The sequence below is a fragment of the Argentina silus genome (assembly GCF_951799395.1).
Source record: "Argentina silus genome assembly, chromosome: X".
NCBI lineage: Eukaryota > Metazoa > Chordata > Actinopteri > Argentiniformes > Argentinidae > Argentina > Argentina silus.
The window spans coordinates 35,136,935-35,161,402 of NC_139653.1; the positions used below are offsets into that span (position 1 = coordinate 35,136,935).

The 24,468-nt window shown below is 43.7% G+C and overlaps 1 long non-coding RNA gene and 1 pseudogene across 2 annotated transcripts in view; one reads left to right on the forward strand and one right to left on the reverse strand.

Moving 5' to 3' along the window:
* Positions 1–24,468, reverse strand: part of LOC310822355 (eosinophil peroxidase-like) — a 110,970-nt pseudogene that overhangs the window by 19,304 nt on the left and 67,198 nt on the right. The window contains exon 13 of the transcript in view: positions 6,765–6,904. The product of the transcript in view is annotated as an eosinophil peroxidase-like (transcript). The remainder of the gene's footprint in view (positions 1–6,764; positions 6,905–24,468) is intronic.
* LOC310823154 lies at positions 13,321–14,679 on the forward strand. Its single transcript, XR_014554919.1, has 3 exons — positions 13,321–13,366; positions 14,062–14,214; positions 14,349–14,679. It is a non-coding gene; the product is annotated as an uncharacterized lncRNA (long non-coding RNA).

The following is a 24,468-nucleotide window of genomic DNA, read 5'->3' on the forward strand; positions in this document are numbered from 1 at the left end:
AGGAACAAGAAATGGAAAGGAAGAGAGAGGATGCAAGACAGAGAGAGGAGGAGGAAAGGAAGAAAGCCGAAAAGCAGGCTGAGGACAAAAAAAGAGAGATGGAGCAAGAAAAGCAAAAATATTTGGAGAGAGAGAGAATGCAGAGAGAGGAGGAGAAACAGAAAAGAAAGAAAATACAGAAAGAGAAACAACAACAACTCAATGAGAGGAGAGAGGAGGCAAAACAAAGAGAGATTGATAGACAGAGAGAACAAGAACAAAAAATAGAGAGGGAAAGAGAGGAGACAAAACTAAGGGAGGAGGAGGAGGAGAAGAAGAAGGTTGCTAAACAGCAGAAGAAAGAGAGAAAAGAGCTAGAAAAAGAAAAAGAAAAAGAGTTAGAGAGAGAGAGAATCCAGAAAGAGGAGGAGCAACAGTACGCACTGGTGAAACAGTTGGAAGAGCAATACAACATGGCAAGACAAATGGAGGATGAAAAAAAGAAAACACTAGAGAAGGAGAGAGATGAACAACAGACTGAAATGGAGGCAGAGGAACCGAAGAAAGACAAGAGCTTCCGGAGAAGAGCGTTCAACTGGGCTAACCAGAAGATCAAGGAGCGCAACCTCCGGAAAATTGATAGGACCTTCAAGAGAGAGAAGGAGGAGGGGCATGAGGTGTACTGCAACGGTAAGGCCAGACAATTAGCAATTTCTCTGAAAAAACTGTCAGTTACTGGAAATGTTTTGTTAGATATGTCTATATATCTTAATGTTCTATTCTATTCTAAACTCAGTACCATTGGATATTGTCCTTTTCTCTGTCAGGTACCACGTTTGGGGGCACGGCCTCAATGGTCACAAACCAGCTGGTCACCCGTGCCCAGAGAGAGCAGGAGAAGAGGGAGGACCTCTTGAAGACGGAGGAGAAGAGGCAGAAGGCAGAGGACAGCTGGAATAAGTTCCAGGACGAAAAGGCCCAGAAGAAAGGTGCCATGAGGCAGAAGGAGGTGGACCGATATGAGAAGTGGGCCTCGAAAAAGAGAGAGCGGAGGCTTGAATGGATGGCGGGTGGGGAACATTTTGCAGAGGACCTGCAAGATGACCCAGAGGCGGCCATGTTTCCTGATCGAAAAATGACAATTTGGCAAAAAAGAAAGTTGAGGTGAGAAATAAAGCACACAGGGAAGAGGAGTTAGTAGTAGGATACACATTTCAAACAGACGTGTAGTTGAACGTGAAGTTGTTTGTCCAATGTCAACAGTCTGTATGTGAGCGTCCTATTATCTCTCACTTCCCTTTTTCTGTTATTTTCCTCAGATTGAACGCATTTGAAGATTAAAGATGCCGCCCCCCGCCACCACCATCTACAGCATCTCCATCTTTCCTCTTCTGATCAGTCATGGTTGTCGTTCTTCATCTTCATATGTTTTCCTGGTCCTCCTGCTTTTCCAAGATCCCTTTGTTTATTCCTCTCCAAACCCCTACACCCGGGCCTCTCCCTCTGTCCACAGAGGGTTCTAAATGGAACTCAAAAGACCTTTCTACACCTCACTCACACACTACCCCATTAACCCCACACTCTACCCCATTAACCCCACACACTACCCCAATTATACCCCACACACTACCCCAATTTTACACCACACTCACACACTACCCCTCACTCACCAACCACCCCAGCACGCCCCACACTCTATAACTACCTCACTACACCATACTATATTATATCATGTCATATGACAGCCCATTCATATGAGAGAGTTTGAACCCATGTTGCCTGTATGTTGCAGATCTGGTGCTTAATAAAAAATTAAAAGAACTAACTGTCATTCTTGGTTGTCATTATTTGTCACAAAAAAACTAATGGCAAAAACGTACACAGACCGAAATTAAACTTTGCATTATGCTAATATGGCAGTGGTTTGTCTGAAATATTAGTGACATTTTCGAGGCAAAATTGTCATCTGATGGCACTTGACCTGCTCATTGTCATGAATTCTGTGGAGAGAGTCAATGTATTGATCACTGTAAGAGCTACTGGTGGGAGAATCACCATCAGAGATAATGGTGATCAGATGATCAGAGAGTCACTCGGTTGTAGATAGTAGAGATACAGGGGACAAGGACACGGATGTGACTAGTTGGGCTGGTCATGTGACTAGTTGGGCTGGACACTTAGTGGAGTGAATGACTGTTGTATGATTCTTTACTGTAATTCAACCTATTGATGTCTATAATCATGTGTCATGTTGAAACTGTAAAGCTTTTGTAAAATGCATATTGATGAATGATTAGAGCCTTGTACCAACACACAGTGGACATAACCGTCCATCATCAGAGTCCATGTGTGTAGATAGTTACCAGGATTCTCCGGATCAGGAGTGATGCAGCACAGCAGTGAAGTGGATAGAAGAACCAACTGTTTATAGAGATGCATGATTGTGGGGTGGGAAGCTGTACTTACAATGTACTTCACCTTCAAAGTCAGAGTCCGAGTAGTCCAGCTCTGATGTGGTTCTTATAAGGGGAGTGCATGTACTGGTCTGTCTTGTGTACAAGCAGAGCAGTGACTGAAACCCAGTAGTGTTGTAGTTCTCTTTTCCATCCACTAGAGGGGAGCAGAGAACACTACTATCTCAGGATGACAAACAGCTGTTATACTCCTAAACCACCAACAGGGGGTGCCTATACATTAGTCAAAAGCCTACTGTTTGTGCTGGTGCTATGACAACCGTGGGGTCTACAGGTCATAGTAAAGGTCAGGTCCTGTCCACAGGGTTCTGTACCTGGAGAAGAAGGGGAGGTCAGGAGAGGACCTGGGGCAGTGATGGTGGGCTCAGATAACTCCACAATGGAGGGAGGAGAGAGTAGGGCAGGAGGGGACCTGGGGGAGTGATGGTGGAGAAGGGGGGGGGGGGGGGGGGGTTCAGGTAAGTCCTCTATGTAGGGAGGAGAGAGGAGGGCAGTTAGAAACAATTGTCATAAGCAGAGAGCTGCACCTGAGACACACCCTCACCATGACAACACCCTCACCATGTCTGAAAATACAGTCTGTCAGCATGTATATATCTGTATACTAAACACTTGTATAGGAATATCTATATTCTATAGGTTCATTTTGAGTGTGTACTAACATGGGAGAGCAGCGGAAACTTCCATAACAAACGTTTTTGAAACACAACGTTTTGAGTAAGAGGACTTGTGTTGTCATAGTCACTGCTCTGTCAGGTTGCTGTTATACGGGACTATCGTTCCATCCGACTACGGTAAGCATGGATACCTCTGGGCTCGCTGAGTCTCTGTTTAGAACTTCAATGGTTCCAGGCATAAACTGGGGCCTGGAGTTTTTCCTGACCATGTGACCTGGCCAGCAAAACCTCCTGGCCTCTTGAAAATACGAGTCTCTCACGTGGACACGCCTCTCCAATGGACTCACGGGCGCCATCCCACTTCTGACACCAATGTAGCGAACGGCGGGGTAGAGTAGCTTGCCTTAAGCGGGTATCGAACTCGCAACCTTCTGCTTACAAACCGGCTGCGCTAGCCACAACACCAAGAGAGTTAACTCCCTTGGCAGAGCTGCTAATGGGCCTTACACAGGGTCGGTACAATATGGATTTTTTTGGAGGGGGCTTTAAAAGAGGAAGATGGAGGGAAATTAAAAAGACTGTTAAAACAATAATATCTACTCACCAGACACTTTATTTGGAACATCTGTACACCTTCTCATGGTGGAGGTGGTGTAATGGTGTGGGGAATGTTTTCTTGGCACACTTTGGGCCCATTAATACCAATCAATCATCGCTTGAATGTCACAGCCTATTTGAGTATTGTTGCTGACCATGGGCATCCCTACATGGCCACAATTCAAGATTCAAGATTCTTTATTTGTCACGTGCATACAAGTATACAGTGAAATGCAAAAGTGACAGTGCCACAGAGTAGTGCAACAATAAGTTTTAAAATAGAATAAAATAAAATAGAAGTACGAAAGAATATAAACAGTATAAGCAGTATAAACAGTGGTGAAGCAATGTACGCAATGGAATGGCAATATACAATGGCAATGACAGGTTGACAGTATGATAATTACAGTGGAGGATGAGTCTGCAATGGGTAATTATGTTTGCCTGACCGCAGCAGCTGGAACAGTCCGTTTTTCGGGTGGTGAGGGTCCTTCATTATCCTGTAGGCTCTGGTCCTACACCTCCTGGTGTACAGGACATGGAGAGGGGGGGTTGGAGCTCCATGTTGCCAGCCAGGATGCTCTCCACAGCTCCAGAGTAGAAGGACTGAAGGATCCTCCGGGAGGTCAGTTTCAAGGACGTGTTCCCTCTCTTTAGTTCATCTGTAATCACAGCTGTTCTGTTTCTGGACGAGCGTATCTGACATTTATACTTGACGGTATCGGTAAAGATACACATAATTTATGACAACTGGCTATAAACCAAGGTTACACACCTCTGGTTTCCATATTGATATAGGCCAAGTTTTGGTATTAAATGATGCTGCATAACAGACGTCACTCACAAAATATTATTCACAAATTCATTAGGCTATAGGCCTACAGCTGCATTCCTAGCTAGACTGAAAAGTTACCAGAACCTGAAGTGTTTATTTGACTATCAGCTTTGCATTGATTTCTCAAAATATTATTCCCAAATTCATTATGCCTACGGCGTTAGGGGCTACAGCGACACTATTGCTTGAAGGAGGGGCGGGACAAACACATCTCACAAGATGGCGGCTACTTCAGTTGAAATTGAGGACATCTAAATACACACTCTTTGTATGACAGACTTTCTAAATGTATTTTATGCCCTCTTACTAGCAAGCTACTCTGTTACTAGCATAGCAATGCCTACCTAGTTGGTGTTAACATATCGCTGCTAGCGTACGGAGCACCCAGACACAGCCCTGTGCTCAGCATTTAACCAAGAACAGCTCACTGCGGACACTCCTAGCTCTCCACTTTGCTCCCTATTATGACATCACCTCGAAACTCCTAAACAATAGTTTAGTCAATTTGGACAATCAGCGTAACTTCCTAATCTGTATGGCAAGACCAATCATTCACCCAAGTTTAATCAAAATTGTCCAAGTGGTGTCAGAGAAAAAGCTTGTGACGTGCATTTTTGCTGGCTTTGCTCTGTCCTTGGCACGTGCTTAAGAGCAATCACGTATAAGCAGTTGAGTCCAAATTCTGTACGCACTCAGTTGGGTTTAGAGGACATGACTGCTGAGCTAGCTAGAGCAAAAGCCCCAACAATTTTAACCATGTTTTTAAAGCTATACAGTTTTTAAAGCTATACAGTGTAGTTTTACAATTACACTTTGTAACCAATGGCATAAAACAAGCACGAACTAACAGGCATTTAGAAGTGGCATTCTTTAATAATCAACGACTACATAATTCATTTAAAAGTGGTTGCGTCAATTCCAGATTGCCCCTTTTTAAAAAGGGGCAATCTGTAATTCAAAGAAAGCCAGGTCAATGCCACTTGAACAGCTGAGGGACGGGGCTGTAGACATGCAAGGTCAGACAGCGATGGATGTGAAGCGTCCATGAGATCAAGATGACTAAACACACTCCAACTACGCAGTAAACATGGTAAAACTGAGTTCTGATGAGGTAAGACAGTTGAACAAAGCCCATGAGGCATTTATAAAGTTATAGCCAAGAATAAATGGCTATACATAATTCATTTAAAAGTCCCAAAAATTATGCAACAGACACAGATTGCCTCTTTAAGCACATTTTATTTTCCTTTCCTCTTTGTTTTGGGAGTGGGGGAAGTTGAAGTCACCCAGGTCCCAGCATTGCTGCTGGGACCTGGTGGGTAGCACAGAGCCCTTCTACCCAGAAAAACAGACATTTAGCTTGATTTGACTACCATGGTATTGGTCAAAATTACTTCATAACTGAATGTGTATCCAATTTCACAAGCAGGCAAGTCATAAAAATACTGACCTTGTCATCATAGCAGCTTTCACCTGTAAGATCAGAAACCACATGTGTTATTAGAAGCACATATATACATATTACACAAGTTATTATTATGTAATCATTTTATTTGTCATCTCAGATTTAAAATCTCTTTTGTAAGAGAGACTTGTTAAGTGCAAAGGCATAGTTCATGCAAGGGCTTCATACAAGACTGAGAATATGGTAGAGCAAGATCCAATCACGCAAGTCAATCATTTCAGGATGAAGTTAGCCAGCCAACTCAAACACACATGAAGCTCTAGCTAGATTCTCTATTTGACTAAGAAAGTCACACTTGAATAGGAGAGTTGTGGAGCAAATTAATCACTTCAAGTCTATACAGACATATAAATAAAGTACTGATTCACTCCTGTACTCCCTCACTCTTCAGTAATCATGCATACAATGTCGGTGTCTTCATAGGCCTCATCTACACTAAAATCAGACTTGTTATCCTGGTATGATCAGATCCGTGTCCACACCTGGTATTACAAAGTCTCAGTTCAAATGTTCAGCTGCATGCGCCTTCTGTGGCCAGACTGGGACTAGAAATACAATCCACTGCGTTTGTCCCGTGTAAATAAAGGTGAAATGAAAATGTGAGTGCGAGGTGGTCAGCTGAAACAGGGCCAACAACGGAACACAACCTCCACACACGTAGACCTCCACAGTCATAAGCAACAAGACATAAGCAACAAGTGTAGACCGGGCCATGGAGACAGAGGCCACTCAACAGCCTCTGTCCCTCCAGACTGAGAGGTCTACACGCGGGACACTGGAGCAGGGGATGAGCCTACTACTGCCAGGCTTGACACTGAAGGGGTCAGCGGGAACGCTGGTGATGCCAGTGTTGTCACAGATGATCCGGTTCAGAGAGGCAGTGCTCAGGGCTGCCCTCTGTCTGGCGGTGAAGACTCCTGGGCTCTCATACCACAGTCTGGGGAGGAGCAAAGTGAAAGAGATTCACATATAGTACAGACATGCACTCAAAATAGACACCAGGGAAGGCAGACATCGGAGGACTGGCTCATTGTAAGGTGTGGAAGGAACACTGATTACCATTCCTCGTTCCATTCATTACAATGAACCAGTCCTCCGATTTCTACCTCCACCAGCCTTCCTTGACTGACACACACACACAGCACCCCCCAAACACACACGCACCTGTCTCCCTCACGGATCCTCTGGAACTGGGTGGCGATGAGACAAGCGAAGAGAGGCCCCACGCGCCCCCCCTGTACAAAGGGCTCAGCCACGCCCCCTAGCCACACGTCAATGTTGGCCGGCGTGCCGTAGAGCTGCAGCAGTCTGTGGGCCAGGCTTGGGTTGTTCAGAACCTGCGCCAGCTCAACGTGGTTCCTAGGTGCAGGGAGCCCACAGAACTTGTGCCATGCATTGTAGGCTTGGGTGAAAAGGGAAGGAAAAGACTGGCTCAGTGAGGTGAACTGAAAAGCGCTGGTAAAGTAAACGTCACCGGAGACACCGAAACCACATCCGTGTTGCAGCGCTGCACGCCTGTTCTCAGCTATATTAGTGACTAGCCACTTTTGTCCTAGCACACTTGTCCCGATTATGACATTACATTTAAAGTCACATTCAACAATCTAGCTAAAATGGTCTCCTGTGGAGCATTCCATACAAGCTTGCCATGTTCGTCCCTAGATATCTTCATCGTGGCAACCTGATAATTCCGATACAAACGTTCCAATTGTTCATGCCACAGAAAACCAATGTTTACGTATGGTTGACCATGTGAATTACAAATTGCGTGATAGTCAGGCAGTATTAGGCATTAACTTCGAGTGATTAAGGTTAGGATAAGTTGTCAGGGAAGGCATTAGCAAATATGAGCATAAGCAACAAGAATTAACACAAAAGAAAATGTGAAGTAGTGTCCTAAGCGCAATTTGAACCAGCGACGTTCGGGTTGGTGACCCCTTAGGGTAGTAATGGCTCTCTCCTTCTTTAGTGTTTTCTTTTTTTCATCCTCCATTTGTCTTGCCATGTTGTATTGCTCTTCCAACTGTTTCACCAGTGCGTACTGTTGCTCCTCCTCTTTCTGGATTCTCTCTCTCTCTAACTCTTTTTCTTTTTCTAGCTCTTTTCTCTCTTTCTTCTGCTGTTTAGCAACCTTCTTCTTCTCCTCCTCCTCCTCCCTTAGTTTTGTCTCCTCTCTCTCCCTCTCTATTTTTTGTTCTTGTTCTCTCTGTCTATCAATCTCTCTTTGTTTTGCCTCCTCTCTCCTCCTCTCAATGAGTTGTTGTTTCTCTTTCTGTATTTTCTCCCTTTTCTGTTTCTGCTCCTCTCTCTGGTTTCTCACTCTCTCTAACTGTTTTAGTTTTTCTTTCTCCACCTCTCTTTTCTGTTTTTCAGCTTCATTCTTCCCCTCCTCTTTCTGTCTTTCCTCTTCTTTCTCCTTTTCTTTCTGGATTCTTGCTTGTTCTACATTTATTCTCCTCTCTCTTTCAATTTCTCTCATTTCTCCAGCCATCCGTTGTTTTGTAGCCTTCTTCTTTTCCTCTTCATCATTTGGTTCAGTCTCCTCTATCTTTCTCTCCTTTCCTTTTTCTAATTGTGTTTCTCGTTTAAATCTATCAATCTCTCTTTGTTTTACCTCCCTTTCCATCTCCTTCTGTTTTGCCTGCTCCCTCTGGCTTATCTCTCCCTCCACCTGCTTCCTCTCCTTGAATTGCAAAATATTTCTTCCACTCCATCTCAAATTCTTTTTCTGTTTCTCTTTCTAAATGCTTCTGAAATTCCCTCTGTCTTTCCTCCTCTCTCCTGATCTGTTTCTGCATCTCAGTTTCAGCTTGTTTCTTCCCTCTATCTCCCTCTAGTATTCTCTCTCTTTTGACATCCATTTTGCTTGCTCTACTGTACTGAGTGTCCATTTTTGTCTCTGAAGTACTTTTTCCCTCCTCTCCATGTCTCTTCTCTGTATCATCTGCAATCAAGTCCATTATCCAAGCCTTCTTGGCTGTTTGATTTCTCTGTCTTCCAGCAGGCAACTGTCCATTATCTCTCTCTATCTCTATTTTTGCTTTTTTCACATTTAGTTCTTTGTGTATCTCAGAAGCTGTCTTTCTATCAATCTCTCTTTGTCCTCCCTCCCTCCGCCCCATCTTCTGCTTTTCCTGGACTATCTGGATAGAATCCCCCACTGTCAGTTTCTGTCCCTGTTGTATTCTCTCATTGTGTCTCTCCACCTCTTCCTGTTTCGTTTCTTCATCGAACACAAACAAGTCGTCTACACGTGCCTTCCTTTGGGCTAGATTTCTCTGTCCATGAGGAGACAACTCTCCTTCCTTCTCTTTTTCCATCTCACTTTGATCTTCCTCTATCTGTTGTTTTGGAACCTTTCTTCTCCCTGCCACCACTCCCGTTCCCTCCATCTTTATATAATTCTGTTCATCAACATTCTGAATCATCTTTTCATCACCTGCAAACAAGTCCACCATCCATCCCTTATTTTCTGGAAGATTTCTCTGTCTTCTAATCGGCACCTGTCCTTCCCTTTCTTCCCCCATCTCTCTATTCTTCTCCACCATCTGTTTGGTCCCTTCATTCCTCTTCTCATCCTCTTCCTCTCTCTTTCCCTCCATCTTCATTTCCTTCCCTAGTTCTCCTTTAATCTCAGAAGCTGTCTTTCTATCAATCTCTCTTTGTCCTCTCTCCCTCCGCCCCATCTTCTGCTTTTCCTCAACTATCTGGATAGAATCCCCCACTGTCAGTTTCTGTCCCTGTTGTATTCTCTCATTGTGTCTCTCCACCTCTTTCTGTTTCGTTTCTTCATCGAACACAAACAAGTCGTCTACACGTGCCTTCCTTTGGGCTAGATTTCTCTGTCCATGAGGAGACAACTCTCCTTCCTTCTCTTTTTCCATCTCACTTTGATCTTCCTCTATCTGTTGTTTTGGAACCTTTCTTCTCCCTGCCACCTCTCCCGTTCCCTCTATCTTTCTATTCTTCTGTTCATCAACATTCTGAATCTTCTTTTCATCACCTGCAAACAAGTCCACCATCCATCCCTTATTTTCTGGAAGATTTCTCTGTCTTCTAATCGGCACCTGTCCTTCCCTTTCTTCCCCCATCTCTCTATTTTTCTCCACCATCTGTTTGGTCCCTTCATTCCTCTTCTCATCCTCTTCCTCTCTCTTTCCCTCCATCTTCATTTCCTTCCCTAGTTCTCCTTTAATCTCAGAAGCGGTCCTTCTATGCGTCTCTCTTTGTCCCTCCTCTTTCGGACTCTCCATCTTTTTCTCATCCTGCATCTGGATAATGTCCCTTACTGTCAGTGTCTGTCTCTGTCTTATTTTATCATTGCGTTTTTCCACCTCTTTCTGTCTCTTCTCGTCATCCTCTACAGACAAGATATCTATCCACCCCTTCTTTTCTTCTGGATGTTTCTGTCCATTAGTACACAACTGTGGTTTGTGTTCCACATTCATCTCTCCTCTCCCTTCATTGATGATATCCTTTCGTCCCACTTTTCTATTCTGCTCCTTCCACTTTCTCTCAATCTCAACTTCTTGTCTCTCTGAATTGTTCTTTCTGTCAGACTCTGTCTGTCCTTCTTTTTCCTCCTCCATCTGATTCTCTGTCTCTGCATGGGTTGTCCCCCTCTCTCTTTTCTTTTGTTTCTGTTTCTCCACATGAAGAACATGTTGCTCTTCCTTTCCCAGTTGGTCCTCTCTTATCATTGACCTCACCAGATCTTCAAGTGTGTCAATCTTCCTCTGCTTTTCCTTCGTCTCTGTCTCCGCTGCCCTTGCCTGATCTTGGAGTATTTTTATGTCTTGTTGCAGCTTCATGACTCCCTTCATTTCTTTATTCTTTTTCTTTGGCTCCCTCTCCATTTCGGTGTCACTGTCTTCCTCACTCTTTTTTGAACATGTGAACATATGAACATGTGAATGGCTCATGAAGACAACTAGCAGCACACTGTCCTTACAGACAATAACACATCATTGGATCTGTCTCATTAGACTTGAAGGGGCAATCTGGGATTGCTCCCTGCATAATTCATTTTTTTACCATAAAACTTCCAATAAGTCTCCAATTGTATTTAACCCTTCCTAAATCTATGTTCATAACCTCACACCAGTACTTCAACTCCAGTCTGTCTTTGTGTGTGTAGCTGTAGGAACCCAGCCAGTGATCTCCATTGAGGGACGCAGAGAGGGAGGGACGGGTCTGCTGTGTGAATCTAAAGGCTGGCACCCTGAGCCTGAGATGGTGTGGCTGGACAGTGAAGCAGTCCCCTCTCTCTGCTGGGTCTCCAGAGACACACAGGGACTCTATAAGAGGACTCCACACAGTCAAACTACCTGTCATTGTACATAGTAAAATTTGATATCCTTTTGTTTGAAAGTACTGTTTTTTTTTCCTTCTGGGTGACATCTAACAAAATCAACCTTGTTTACTTGGTACAAGGTTGAAGTCGATTTAGAATGATTCATGTTTCAGGTGAGCTGTTTGACCGCACCAACCCATGGATGGTTGTCTTTGGTGTTTCTGTCATTGTCATTGGATTACCTCTGGCCATCTACTTCCTGGTGAAAGGATGTCGAGCGGAAGGTGAAGTCACATGATAATTTGAAGGTTTATTCATTTGGCAGTGAGTGTTTGTCAGTGTTGTTTATACAGAATGGTAGTCATTTTTCAAGCTCTGGTCTAAACTTTGAAATGTTTATACTGAAGACATTTCTCTGTCTTTTACTCTGCTCATAGGTGACCTCAACCAGCAGCGGGGTCAGTAGTGGCTATATCACCTTAGTCAACTTCCATTTGACCACATCTCCATTTGAATAATTTTGATGATTTGGTGGTTCATTCATTTGGCAGTAAGTGTTTGTTAGTGTTGTTTATACAGAATGCTAGCATGTGTGGTATGCTCTGGTTCATCTCAGTCCATTTCCATTTAACCACATTTACATTTGAGTCATTTAGCAGACTCTCTTATCCAGAGTGACTTACAATTCAGTACATTTGTCTAAAGTAACTAAATCAACTATACATACAGAATATGTGCCACAAGCAGTCAGAGTGCAGTCCAGGTTAGCCTCATTGAGATCAAATCCCTTTAACAAGATTCCTGTATGGCCTTCAGGTCATTGAACACTCTCACTGTAAAGGCCCACACCAGAGTGGCAGCCAGCAACAGCTTATGGCAGCATATAGAAATATGAAAAGAAGATCAGTGAACAACACACTTTGTCCAGTTGGTCTTTTTCGGTCACTATTGTTAATGAGTAAGTTGTTTCACTAGACCTCTACAGAGGCACTGTACACTGAACCTATTCATACTGGCATGCTGGAGAAAGTTGCATAAGAGAAGGATTTTCTTGGAGACAGTCTTCTGGTGTCCATTTTCCTGATGTGTCTTTTCTTTTGATTTACAGCGGACCTCATTCAGGAGCTGGGTAAGTAGCTGGGTCATAGTGTTTTTAATGTGTGTAATATAAAATACGTGAATATCTTTAGATGACATTTATTTAGGTTCGGCCAATTGAAAATTAATGAGTTGGGGACATGCCCTGTGCGCGTGGACTGCCCTGTGCGCGTGGACTGCCCTGTGCGCGTGGACTGCCCTGTGCGCGTGGACTGCCCTGTGCGCATGTGCGTGATCGCAGGATTTTTCAGAAGCACAATTTTCCTCTTTCGCTCTTCGGCATGCGGCTGGTGAATGGCGCTGGAAATTCGTAGGTTTGCTATTTTCTTAGATTTAAAAAAAAAAATGCGTCTTGTTCTTAAACAACATGTATCGCTTGAGTGAAATATGTGCAGCAGCTAAGCGAGCTAACCTTGCTACCGAGTTTACCTGACCTGAGATGCACTTTAGCAAGCTAGATACAGACGACCTGGCTTTTTGGTTTAAACATGTATTCATGCACAGCCCATTAAACTATATTGGTCTGTATTTCTTTTCTTTTTTTTTTACTGAAATTCGGAATCACGCCAAACGCAAATTGAAAGAACGCCTGTTTACTTTGCCAGCTATAGAATTTGACTAACAAGCTAGCTAATTTTCTGTTAGCTAGCTAGCCTACATGACTAGCAGATACACGCGGTGCTTAAGTTGTCCCTTTCATACACGTGGTAACCTGTCGCTTGTCTTCTGCACACAATGCTTTAAGTCAACAAGTGTTGGTTTTCGAATTGGCAGTCACCCTCTCTGCACTCAAAATTCAACTAAATTATAATTTAACTAGGTTTGCCGACTTTAATATTGAGACTATATTGAGTTATCTGTAAACTGTGTAACAGTTTATTCCCTGATTCTCTATATGTGGTATGTGTGGGGGGTGTCCAAGGATGGCTCAATTTTAATTTGCATTTACCTCCTGTTTAACAGTTTGATGAGCAGTAACCAAGCCACTGTGTCAACCTCCTAGTGATAGTAAGTACTTCTTGCTCAATGCTCATATAATTTGAATGCATCTATTGTAAATTTGTAAAAGTTTATTTAAATCGTAGTCAATAACTAAACACTTGACAACAAGACAGACACAGCACAGAGATACAGGGACACATTACAGGGACACATTACAAACACACAAATCAATACAGAACAGTTACTGTACAGCACAAGACAGACAGACACAACACAGAGGTACAGAAACACAATGTGTCATATCAGGCAACAAGACAACATTTAGTAAACACAGTCAGCATAGACAATGTCCAGTACATCCACAATGTATTACTGTGGATTTAGATCAGTTAAATATCTTAAACCTCAGTATGACTCGACTTCCCTATTAGGCAGAGACCGGTTAGAGGGGTAGTGGTCTTGGCTCTGTCTAGGTAGGTAAAGACCGGTTAGAGGGGTAGTGGTCTTGGCTCTGTCTGGGTAGGTAAAGACCGGTTAGAGGGGTAGTGGCCTTGGCTCTGTCTGGGTAGGTAAAGACCGGTTAGAGGGGTAGTGGTCTTGGCTCTGTCTGGGTAGGTTAAAGGGTAGCATTCTTGGTTCTGTCTGGGTAGGTTAAAGAGGTTTGAGAGCTAATGGTCTTTGGCGGACTGAAACTTGAGTGACATTTTATGGATATCAATCTACTGTTTTGCATTTAATGTAAAGATGCTTGCTCTTCTAAGACATCTTTACTACAAAAACACGGAAGAAAGACAAGAGCATCCGGAGAAGAGCATTCAACTGGGCTAACTAGAAGATCAAGGAGCGCAACCTCCGGAAGATTGATAGGACCTTCAAGAGAGAGAAGGAGGAGGGGCATGAGGTGTACTTCAACGGTAAGGCCAGACAATTAGCAATTTCGCTGAAAAAAACAGTCAGTTACTGTAAATGTTTTGTTAGATATGTCTATCTTAATGTTCTATTCTATTCTAAACTCAGTACCATTGGATATTGTCCTTTTCTCTGTCAGGTACCACGTTTGGGGGCACGGCCTCAATGGTCACAAACCAGCTGATCACCCGTGCCCAGAGAGAGCAGGAGAAGAGGGAGGACCTCTTGAAGACGGAGGAGAAGAGGCAGAAGGCAGAGGACAGCTGCAATAAGTTCCAGGACGAAAAGGCCCAGAAGAAAGGTGCCATGAGGCAGAAGGAGGTGGACCGATATGAGAAGTGGGCCTCGAAAAAGCGAGAGCGGAGGCTTGAATGGATGGCGGGTGGGGAACATTTTGCAGAGGACCTGCAAGATGACCCAGAGGCGGCCATGTTTCCTGATCGAAAAATGACAATTTGGCAAAAAAGAAAGTTGAGGTGAGAAATAAAGCACACAGGGAAGAGGAGTTAGTAGTAGGATACACATTTCAAACAGACGTGTAGTTGAACGTGAAGTTGTTTGTCCAATGTCAACAGTCTGTATGTGAGCGTCCTATTATCTCTCACTTCCCTTTTTCAGTTATTTTCCTCAGATTGAATGTATTTGAAGATTAAAGATGCCGCCCCCCGCCACCACCATCTACAGCATCTCCATCTTTCCTCTTCTGATCAGTCATGGTTGTCGTTCTTCATCTTCATATGTTTTCCTGGTCCTCCTGCTTTTCCAAGATCCCTTTGTTTATTCCTCTCCAAACCCCTACTCCCGGGCCTCTCCCTCTGTCCACAGAGGGTTCTAAATGGAACTCAAAAGACCTTTACTCTGAACCAACAAGGGATCTTCAAAGGGTTCTCCTATAGGGACAAATGAAGAACCTTTTTTTCTAAGAGTGTACCCCGCACTTTCTACACCTCACTCACACACTACCCCATTAACCCCACACTCTACCCCATTAACCCCACACTCTACCCCATTAACCCCACACACTACCCCATTAACCCCACACTCTACCCCATTAACCCCACCCTCTATAACTACCTCACTACGCCATACTCTATTATATCATGTCATATGACAGCCCATTCATATGAGAGAGTTTGAACCCATCAAGAAAATGTTGCCTGTATGTTGCAGATCTGGTGCTTAATAAAAAAATAAAAACAACTCTCATTTGTGGTTGTCATTATTTGTCACAAAAAAAACGAATGGCAAAAACGTACACAGACCGAAATTAAACTTTGCATTATGCTAATATGGAGGTGGTTTGTCTGAAATGTTAGTGACATTTTCGAGGCAAAATTGTCATCTGATGGCACTTGACCTGCTCATTGTCATGAATTATGTCATGTGACTAGTTGGGCTGGTCATGTGACTAGTTGGGCTGGACACTTAGTGGAGTGAATGACTGTTGTATGATTCTTTACTGTAATTCAACCTATTGATGTCTATAATCATGTGTCATGTTGAAACTGTAAAGCTTTTCTGTTGCCTTATTGAGGGTGACATGTAAATATTGTAAAATGCATATTGATGAATGATTAGAGCCTTGTACCAACACACAGGAGGACCAGGAGTGATGCAGCACAGCAGTGAAGTGGATAGAAGAACCAACTGTTTATAGAGATGAATTATTGTGGGGTGTGAAGCTGTACTTACAATGTACTTCACCTTCAGAGTCAGAGTCCGAGTAGTCCAGCTCTGATGTGGTTCTTATAAGGGGAGTGCATGTACTGGTCTGTCTTGTGTACAAGCAGAGCAGTGACTGAAACCCAGTAGTGTTGTAGTTCTCTCTTCCATCCACTAGAGGGGAGCAGAGAACACTACTATCTCAGGATGACCAAACAGCTGTTATACTCCTAAACCACCAACAAGGGGCGCCTATACATTAGTCAAAAGCCTACTGTTTGTGCTGGTGCTACGACAACCGTGGGGTCTACAGGTCATCGTAAAGGTCAGGTCCTGTCCACTGGGCTCTGTACCTGGAGAAGAAGGGGAGGTCAGGAGGGGACCTGGGGCACTGATGGTGGGCTCAGACATTGGGATGGAGGCAGAGAGACTGGTTTTGAGTGGGGGCGGTGATCCACAGCATTATGGGTGTGGGGAAGTAGCAGCTCTTTATGGATATTGTAGATTTTTGTCTGGAAATATTTCAAGAAATTATTGCACAGGTCATGGGAAATATTGGCAAGTTGAAGCAGGTGTTTAACGGTGGAGAAAAGGATCTTGGAGTTGCTCCTCTCATTATTGATCATGTTTGAGTAGTGGGAGCTTCTGGCAGCTGAGAGGGCATTTTTATAGAGAGTGAGGTGTTCAGAGTATGCTTGGGAGTAGACTGTTGAGCCAGTTTTTTTAACCAACCGTTCAAAGCGATGTCCTGCGGTTTTTAATAGGCGGAGTTCAGGGTTGAACCAGGAGGCATGGGAAAATGTAACAGTGTGTGTCTTGAGAGGGGCTAGTGCATCCAGGGTGGAGGAGAGACAGGTGTTGTAATGAATAACTATGTTATCAGTAGTTGTGTGAGTGCTGGGGGAAGGGCAGGTGCTGATCAGGTTAATGAGGTCATTATTATTTATGTGTTTTATGTTTCGGAATGTGATGGAGTGTTGAGCTTTTTCCTTGTAAGTTTGGGCAGGGACCTCAAACCAAACAGCTTTGTGATCGGAGATGGGAAGTAATAGATCAGTGAGATTGAGAGGGGTCAGGCCAGTGGAGCAAACTAAATCGAGTCTGTGTCCTTTGCTATGGGTCGAGAAGGTGACATGTTGTTTGATATCCAGGCAGTCCAGTAGTGAGAGGAAATCAGTAGCCAAAGTGGAGCCTGGGGAGTCAATGTGGATGTTAAAATCACCCAGAAGGAGCACATTTGCTGACATGGCGCAGACAGTGGTGAGTAGGGAAGCCAGTTCAGGAAGAAATACAGTTTGACAATGAGATGTTCAAATGATGAGTGTTGGGGAAGATTGACAGTGTTGGCTTTAATGGACGCCTGCCCTCCTCTCTCCTCCCTGCATAGGGAATATTTCAGACACACCACCGCCATAATAGCATAATGCAGAGTTTAATTTCGGTCTGTGTACATGTAACAGGGTCCTTGACACAGGGGCGGACTCGGTAGGTATGGTAAGGGTAAGAGGTTCCCGTTTATTAACACTTTGGTTCTGGACGCCTCCTTCTTTGCTGCCAAATCGTCATCTGCCGCTTTGGAAACCTGGCCGCCGCCGCCGCCTCCTCCTGCTCTCTCTGGGCATGGGTGCCCCCAGCCATGGCGCCTGACAGTGAAGAGGACAATATCCAATAGTACTAAGTTTAGAATAGAATAGAACAGTCAGATATACATATCTAACAAAACATTTACAGTAACTGACTTGTTTTTTCAGGTGCACCACAACTAAAACCCAATTCGGTGGAGACCCGAGGAACCTCAAGAGTTAACCAACTCTGAGAACGAGTGACAGGCACAGCGGTCATGGATAAATTCAGGTCAATCATGGATACATTCTCTCATCTTCCTTCTAAAATTCTAAATTCTAAATCATTGACTAAATCTAGCATTAGACTAAATTGCATTTCCATTGGAGATGGCTTATCTTTTCATAATACGGTAACCTATATATACTATATTTCTATGTGTGGTTCATCCCTTATCAGCCATTCAAAGTCATTTTCTCCAAAACATTCTATCTGTGTAAAATGCTGTAAAATGCATTCCAAGGATCCTCCTTTGGTGCGAACATTTTTCCTGTCATCCTTGAATAAAAAAGTATCACATTATGTCTAGAAATGGAGATGTGTTTTTGTAGTAAAGATGTCTTATAAGAGCAAGCATCTTTACATTAACCTTTAAGAACGTAGTTTTTTTTTTTACCATTGTATTCAACTGGGTGGGTTTTTTTAGGCCGTTTCACGAGTGTTCTATAGTAGCATTCTATAGTCATTGTTAGAGCAGCCGACTGGGGATATGCAGAGCTAGCATGGACTGATTTGCTGTCTTTTCAATTTAATCATTAATTTTCATCCAAAATATGTTACAATATTTGTTTAGCAAGCCTACTAATTAACAAGTGGTTCTGTCAAGACAGTATGACATCATGGTAATGTTAGAAATTATTTTTTATAAAAACAGTTGCATTATAATGCTCAATAGCAGACGAGTAAATAAAGCTATTCAGTTCTTTATTTAGGGTGATTACATTTACTAATTGTATTTGATATTCCATATGCAAATCAATTGAATTAATATGTTTTTTAATCATCTGAAATCTACTAATGTGATGGCCTGTTCATAAATGAGATGAATCAAGCATTAGTTCCATGGTACGTTGGATTAATACATGAAGGAGATAAGGGTCAGGTCATCAAGATAGATGCTGCAACACACACATAACACAAGAATGATGTAATGGAAAAATATTAGGTTAGGAAAGGACAAACTCGTCCCCCAGAGGGAACGGACCGGCGATATCTCTACCTGGAACGGATCGTGTGTCGGGGGCTGGGACCAGCCTAAAACACCAACGAGAGGAGAGCCAAGTCTAAACCGCGGCTCCTCCCCAACCAAATAGCCAATCATAATCATTCTGTTTACTGTAAAATGCTTTGTTTGACATATTGAATGTATCCATTTTTGGAAGGTTGGTTACAGATTAACAGCTTGCTGACTGTGATTTTCTTCGCCAAAAGTGGTCCTTGTACAAGTCTAGAATTTTGACATATAAATAAATAGCTAAAAGTAAGAAGTAGTTTGTCTTCTCCTTCAAATAAAGAACACGTTTTCCCACAAATTTGGTGACGTCCCGACGTGATTTGAAGAGAAGAAATTGGACCGACGGCGAAGTCCGGGAGACGGAAGCCAGACGGAGTTGTTTTCTTGTAACCCCTCACCACTCAGAGGCGCGCCAAAAACAAAAAGGTAAGCAGAAACCTGTTGTTATGAACCGAATTCTGCATAGTTAACTTTGAATACTGTAGACTGTGAGTGTGGAGGAGGTAAGAGTAAACCAACTACCAAATTTATAAATCTATGTATACGTAATGAAACCGTTAATGAAAATTTAACAATCAAAGCAATATATGTCAGAATTCTATTGTTCAGGGTTAAAGTCCCTGTAAATTGTTTGTTTTAGGTTCAAGTCCTTTCAGGTTAAAGTCCTGATAAATGGGTTAGAGGCCCTCAGGGTTAAAGTCCCTGTACATTTTTTGTTTTAGGTTCAAGTCCTTTCAGGTTAAAGTCCTGATAAATGGGTTAGAGGCCCTCAGGGTTAAAGTCCCTGTACATTTTTTGTTTTAGGTTCAAGTCCTTTCAGGTTAAAGTCCTGATAAATGGGTTAGAGGCCCTCAGGGTTAAAGTCCCTGTAAATGTTTTGTTTTAGGTTCAAGTCCTTTCAGGTTAAAGTCCTGATAAATGGGTTAGAGGCCCTCAGGGTTAAAGTCCCTGTAAATGTTTTGTTTTAGGTTCAAGTCCTTTCAGGTTAAAGTCCTGATAAATGGGTTAGAGGCCCTCAGGGTTAAAGTCCCTGTAAATTTTATTTGTTGTGTGTTAGATTTAATCTTGTTATGAGTGGAGAGCGTATGGGACCAGGTTGTGTGAGTAAGTAAAGCATTGAAGCTGAGGGAGGTGAGAGCGTTTGGAGAGTAATTGTGTTTGAAGGTAAAAGAAAGTGACATACTGATGAAAACATGTTGGTGTAAACTGTTATAGAAATTGTGCGAGAGTTGTTGTTGTCTCTAGTAGTTGTTGACTCTACTGTTGTTGTGGTTGTTCAGTAAGTGGGAGGCCGGCCCCACCCTGAAAAGTTTTCTTTGTCTCGTTACTTCCTTAAAGCAGAGCAACTAGTGTTTTGGCTTCATCTAGTGTTCAAGTTCAGCTTTATTGATTAGCTCCATTTAATGTTCATGTTTAGCAATTATTGATTAGCTCCAACTAGTGTTCATGTTCAGTAATTAATGATTAAGCTCCATTTAATGTTTATGTTCAGCAATTACTGATTAGCTGCATATAGTGTTCAAGTTTTGGAACTACTGCTTGACCCCATCTATACAGGCCGCAGATTGACACTAATTTGATTAAAATCAAAATTCATCCACACATGACCAGCATGGTGGAAAACTATGTGACAGAATGTGACACATGCAATGACCACGACCCAAAGATGGTCTACAAGTGCCCAATGGGAAAGTTCCCAGTACCAGACGCACCATTCAAGGACATCAGATATGGGTGCAGACAACAGAGTGAAAGGCTACGAATACCTACTAGTAATGGTGGATAGGTTCACTAAATGGGTGGAAGCCACTCCCTGTAAAAAGAGACAGCCAGCACTGAAGTAAAATGGCTAAGGGATGAACTCATTCCCAACCAGTATGCCACGACACCAGATTGACATGGCTAGATGCACTTCCCCTAGCACTGATGTCGATGAGGAACTCACCAAACAGCAAAACACATCTAATGCCCAATGAGTTGTTGACAGGTCGCTCAAATGCCAGGTCCTCCAAGAGATGGAGGCCACCTGCCGTCCTTAGACATTTGGCAAATAAATTGCAATGACTACATGAATGCATTGACTAACTTGTCTCAAGTTTTGTCTAACCAGGTACGGCAGGTGGAGGCAGAGCCTGAGACCGCAACACCCAAGACTCCTGTGGTAAAGGTTTAGTTCATACCTTAAGGGGTGTGAAAGGAGGGGTTTTTTTAGATTTTTTTAAAATAAAAAACAGCTTATTTTTGGTTCACACCTTAAAAGGTGTGAAAGGAGGGTTTTGTTAGAAATTATTTTTATAAAAACAGTTGCATTATAATGCTCAATAGCAGACGAGTAAATAAAGCTATTCAGTTCTTTATTTAGGGTAATTACATTTACTAATTGTATTTGATATTCCATATGCAAATCAATTGAATTAATATGTTTTTTAATCATCTGAAATTTACTAATGTGATGGCCTGTTGATAAATGAGATGAATCAAGCATTAATTCCATGGTATGTTGGATTAATACATGAAGGAGATAAGGGACAGGTCATCAAGATAGATGCTGCAACACACACATAACACAAGAATGATGTAATGGAAAAATATTAGGTTAGGAAAGGACAAATCAGAGTAGGTGTATGTTTTCTTCAGCAGGTCAACTCGTCCCCCAGAGGGAACGGACCGGCGATATCTCTATCTGGAACGGATCGTGTGTCGGGGGCTGGGACCAGCCTAAAACACCAACGAGAGGAGAGCCAAGTCTAAACCGCGGCTCCTCCCCAACCAAATAGCCAATCATAATCATTCTGTTTACTGTAAAATGCTTTGTTTGACATATTGAATGTATCCATTTTTGGAAGGTTGGTTACAGCTTAACAGCTTGCTGACTGTGATTTTCTTCGCCAAAAGTGGTCCTTGTACAAGTCTAGAATTTTGACATACAAATAAATAGCTAAAAGTAATAAGTAGTTTGTCTTCTCCTTCAAATAAAGAACACGTTTTCCCACAGTAACAATGTAACGTGTACTGATTATTGCCTCAAAGAGAGACACTGAGAGGACGGCTGCACATGAATTTGTCCTTACCTCAGTCAGATTTCTCACCCAACAAATGTTTGTCGCCGACTATTCCCCCCTTCACATGGTCCATGGATTTTACAAATGGTAAGTGAACTTATTTATACATCAAATAGTAGAAAACATCAGAGTTGTAATTTATACCAATCGATGTTTTATGCCTAGACTTTACATAGCGTTAGCCTATAGCCCCTGCCTGTTCACGGTGTATTCAAGACAAAACAACAGGATTTGTTGACAAATTGGTATCTGTAGTCTGAGTTAGTACCCTATATCTATTTCAGAGCTTGGTGGAAAAGCAGGTTTAGTTCAGGTTTAGTTCATACCTTAAGGGGTGTGAAAGGAGGGTTTTTTTTAGATTTTTTTAAAATAAAAAACAGCTTATTTTTGGTTCACACCTTAAAAGGTATTCAAGATGGCGGCGCGCATGCATCGCGACGCTCAGTGTCTCTCCAGAGTTTGCGAACTAGTAGTTATTTGCTTGTTTATCTTAAGTATTCTCGCTAAAAACAGTTTAGCGTACATATCGTACAGCCGACAAGAACTTCTGGACATCGGTTCCGGCACTCCAGTCATCTTTATCGACGATATACCCGATATACCCGAGATTAGCAAAACAGCGGGTCCAGCTAACTCCGCTACACCGACCGGAAGAGGCCCCAGACCGGCTCGGAAAAGAAAACACAGGCGAGGGAGCCGAGGTGGGCTGAGAGCTAGGCTGAAGCTAACCCCACACCGACTCTCACTACCTAGCCTTTTCCTTGCTAATGTTCGTTCCCTGGCAAACAAGATGGATGAACTGCGGCTGCGGATCACCACCCACAAATGGATTATGGACTGTAACATCATGGTTTTCACTGAAACCTGGCTCAACAGCGAGGTTCCCGACAACGCTATCGAGCTAGCAGGGCGCTGCGTTCTCCGAGCAGACAGAACAGCAGGCGACTCCGGTAAGACCAGAGGTGGAGGTTTGTGCATTTATGTTAACAAGACGTGGTGCACGGACACTACCATCACCGAGAGTCACTGCTCAGCTAACCTGGAGTTTCTCATGGTTAAGTGTAGACCTTTCTATCTGCCCAGAGAGTTCACGTCTACTGTTATCGCGGCAGCCTATATCCCCCCGGATGCTAATGCTAAGATTGCTATGAAAGAACTGCATGCTGCCATTAGCAAACAACAGACTCTGCATCCCGAGGCAGCCTTCATTGTCGCGGGTGACTTCAATCACTCCAACCTAAAGACTGTACTGCCCAAATTCCACCGAAATGTCTCATGCCCCACCAGAGGAGACAGGACATTGGACCAAGTATACACCAGCATGGCTGAGGCGTACAAAGCCGTTCCCCTCCCCCACCTAGGTCAATCAGACCACCTCTCATTGTTCCTACTGCCCAAGTACTCAGCACTCATCAAACGAGTGAAACCTACAGTGAGGACAGTCAAGGTCTGGCCAGAGGGAGCTGACTCAGCGCTCCAGCAGCGTTTTGGAAACACTGACTGGGGTGTGTTTGCCACTCAGGCCACCCACGACTCCCACACGGACATTGATTCATATGCCTCATCTGTTTTGGACTACATCAATTCCAACATCAGCAGTGTCACCACACTCAAGCGGATCACCACTTTCCCTAATCAGAAGCCATGGATGAACAGTGAGGTCCGACTCCTGCTGAAGGCACGCGACATTGCCTTCAGATCAGGGGATGCTCGGGCCTATAGCTCATCCAGGGCTAATCTGCAGAGGGGCATCAAAAAGGCCAAGCACAACCACAAGCTGAGGATAGAGGATCACTTCAGAAACAACTCTGACCCCCGACGCATGTGGCAGGGCATCCAGGCCATCACAGACTACAAAACAACTAACACCTCACCCCTCTCCGTTGACGCCTCCCTCCCTGATGAGCTGAACCACTTCTACGGCCGCTTTGACAGGGACAACAAGGAGGTGGCCATCAAGGCTGTGCTCCCTGCGGATCACCAGCCCCTCACTCTATCTCCCACCGACGTGTGTGCGGCACTGAGCAGGACTAACGCACGCAAGGCTGCTGGTCCTGATGGGATTCCCGGACGCGTCCTCAGGGCCTGCGCTGTGCAGCTGACTAAGGTTTGGACTGACATATTCAACCTGTCCCTAGCCCAAGCAGCTGTCCCCGCGTGCTTCAAAACCACCTCCATCGTGCCGGTGCCAAAACACTCCACTGCAACGAGCTTAAATGACTTCCGACCAGTGGCACTCACGCCCATCATCATGAAGTGCTTCGAGAGGCTGGTCCTAGCCCAACTCAAGACCTGCCTACCACCCACACTGGACCCCTTTCAATTCGCCTACCGGCAGAACAGGAGTACAGAGGATGCCATTTCGACGGCACTTCACTCCGCCCTGTCCCACCTCGACAAGACTAACTCTTATGTGAGAATGCTGTTTATTGACTTCAGCTCAGCATTCAACACCATCATCCCCTCCAAACTGATCTCCAAACTCAGGCAACTGGGCATCAACCCCTCCCTCTGCAACTGGATTCTAGACTTCCTGACCAACAGGCCGCAGTCTGTTAGGCTTCACAACCACACCTCCTCAACCCTCATCCTGAACACCGGCGTTCCACAAGGCTGTGTGCTGAGCCCCCTCCTTTACTCCCTCTTCACCTACGACTGCACACCTGTACATGGCTCAA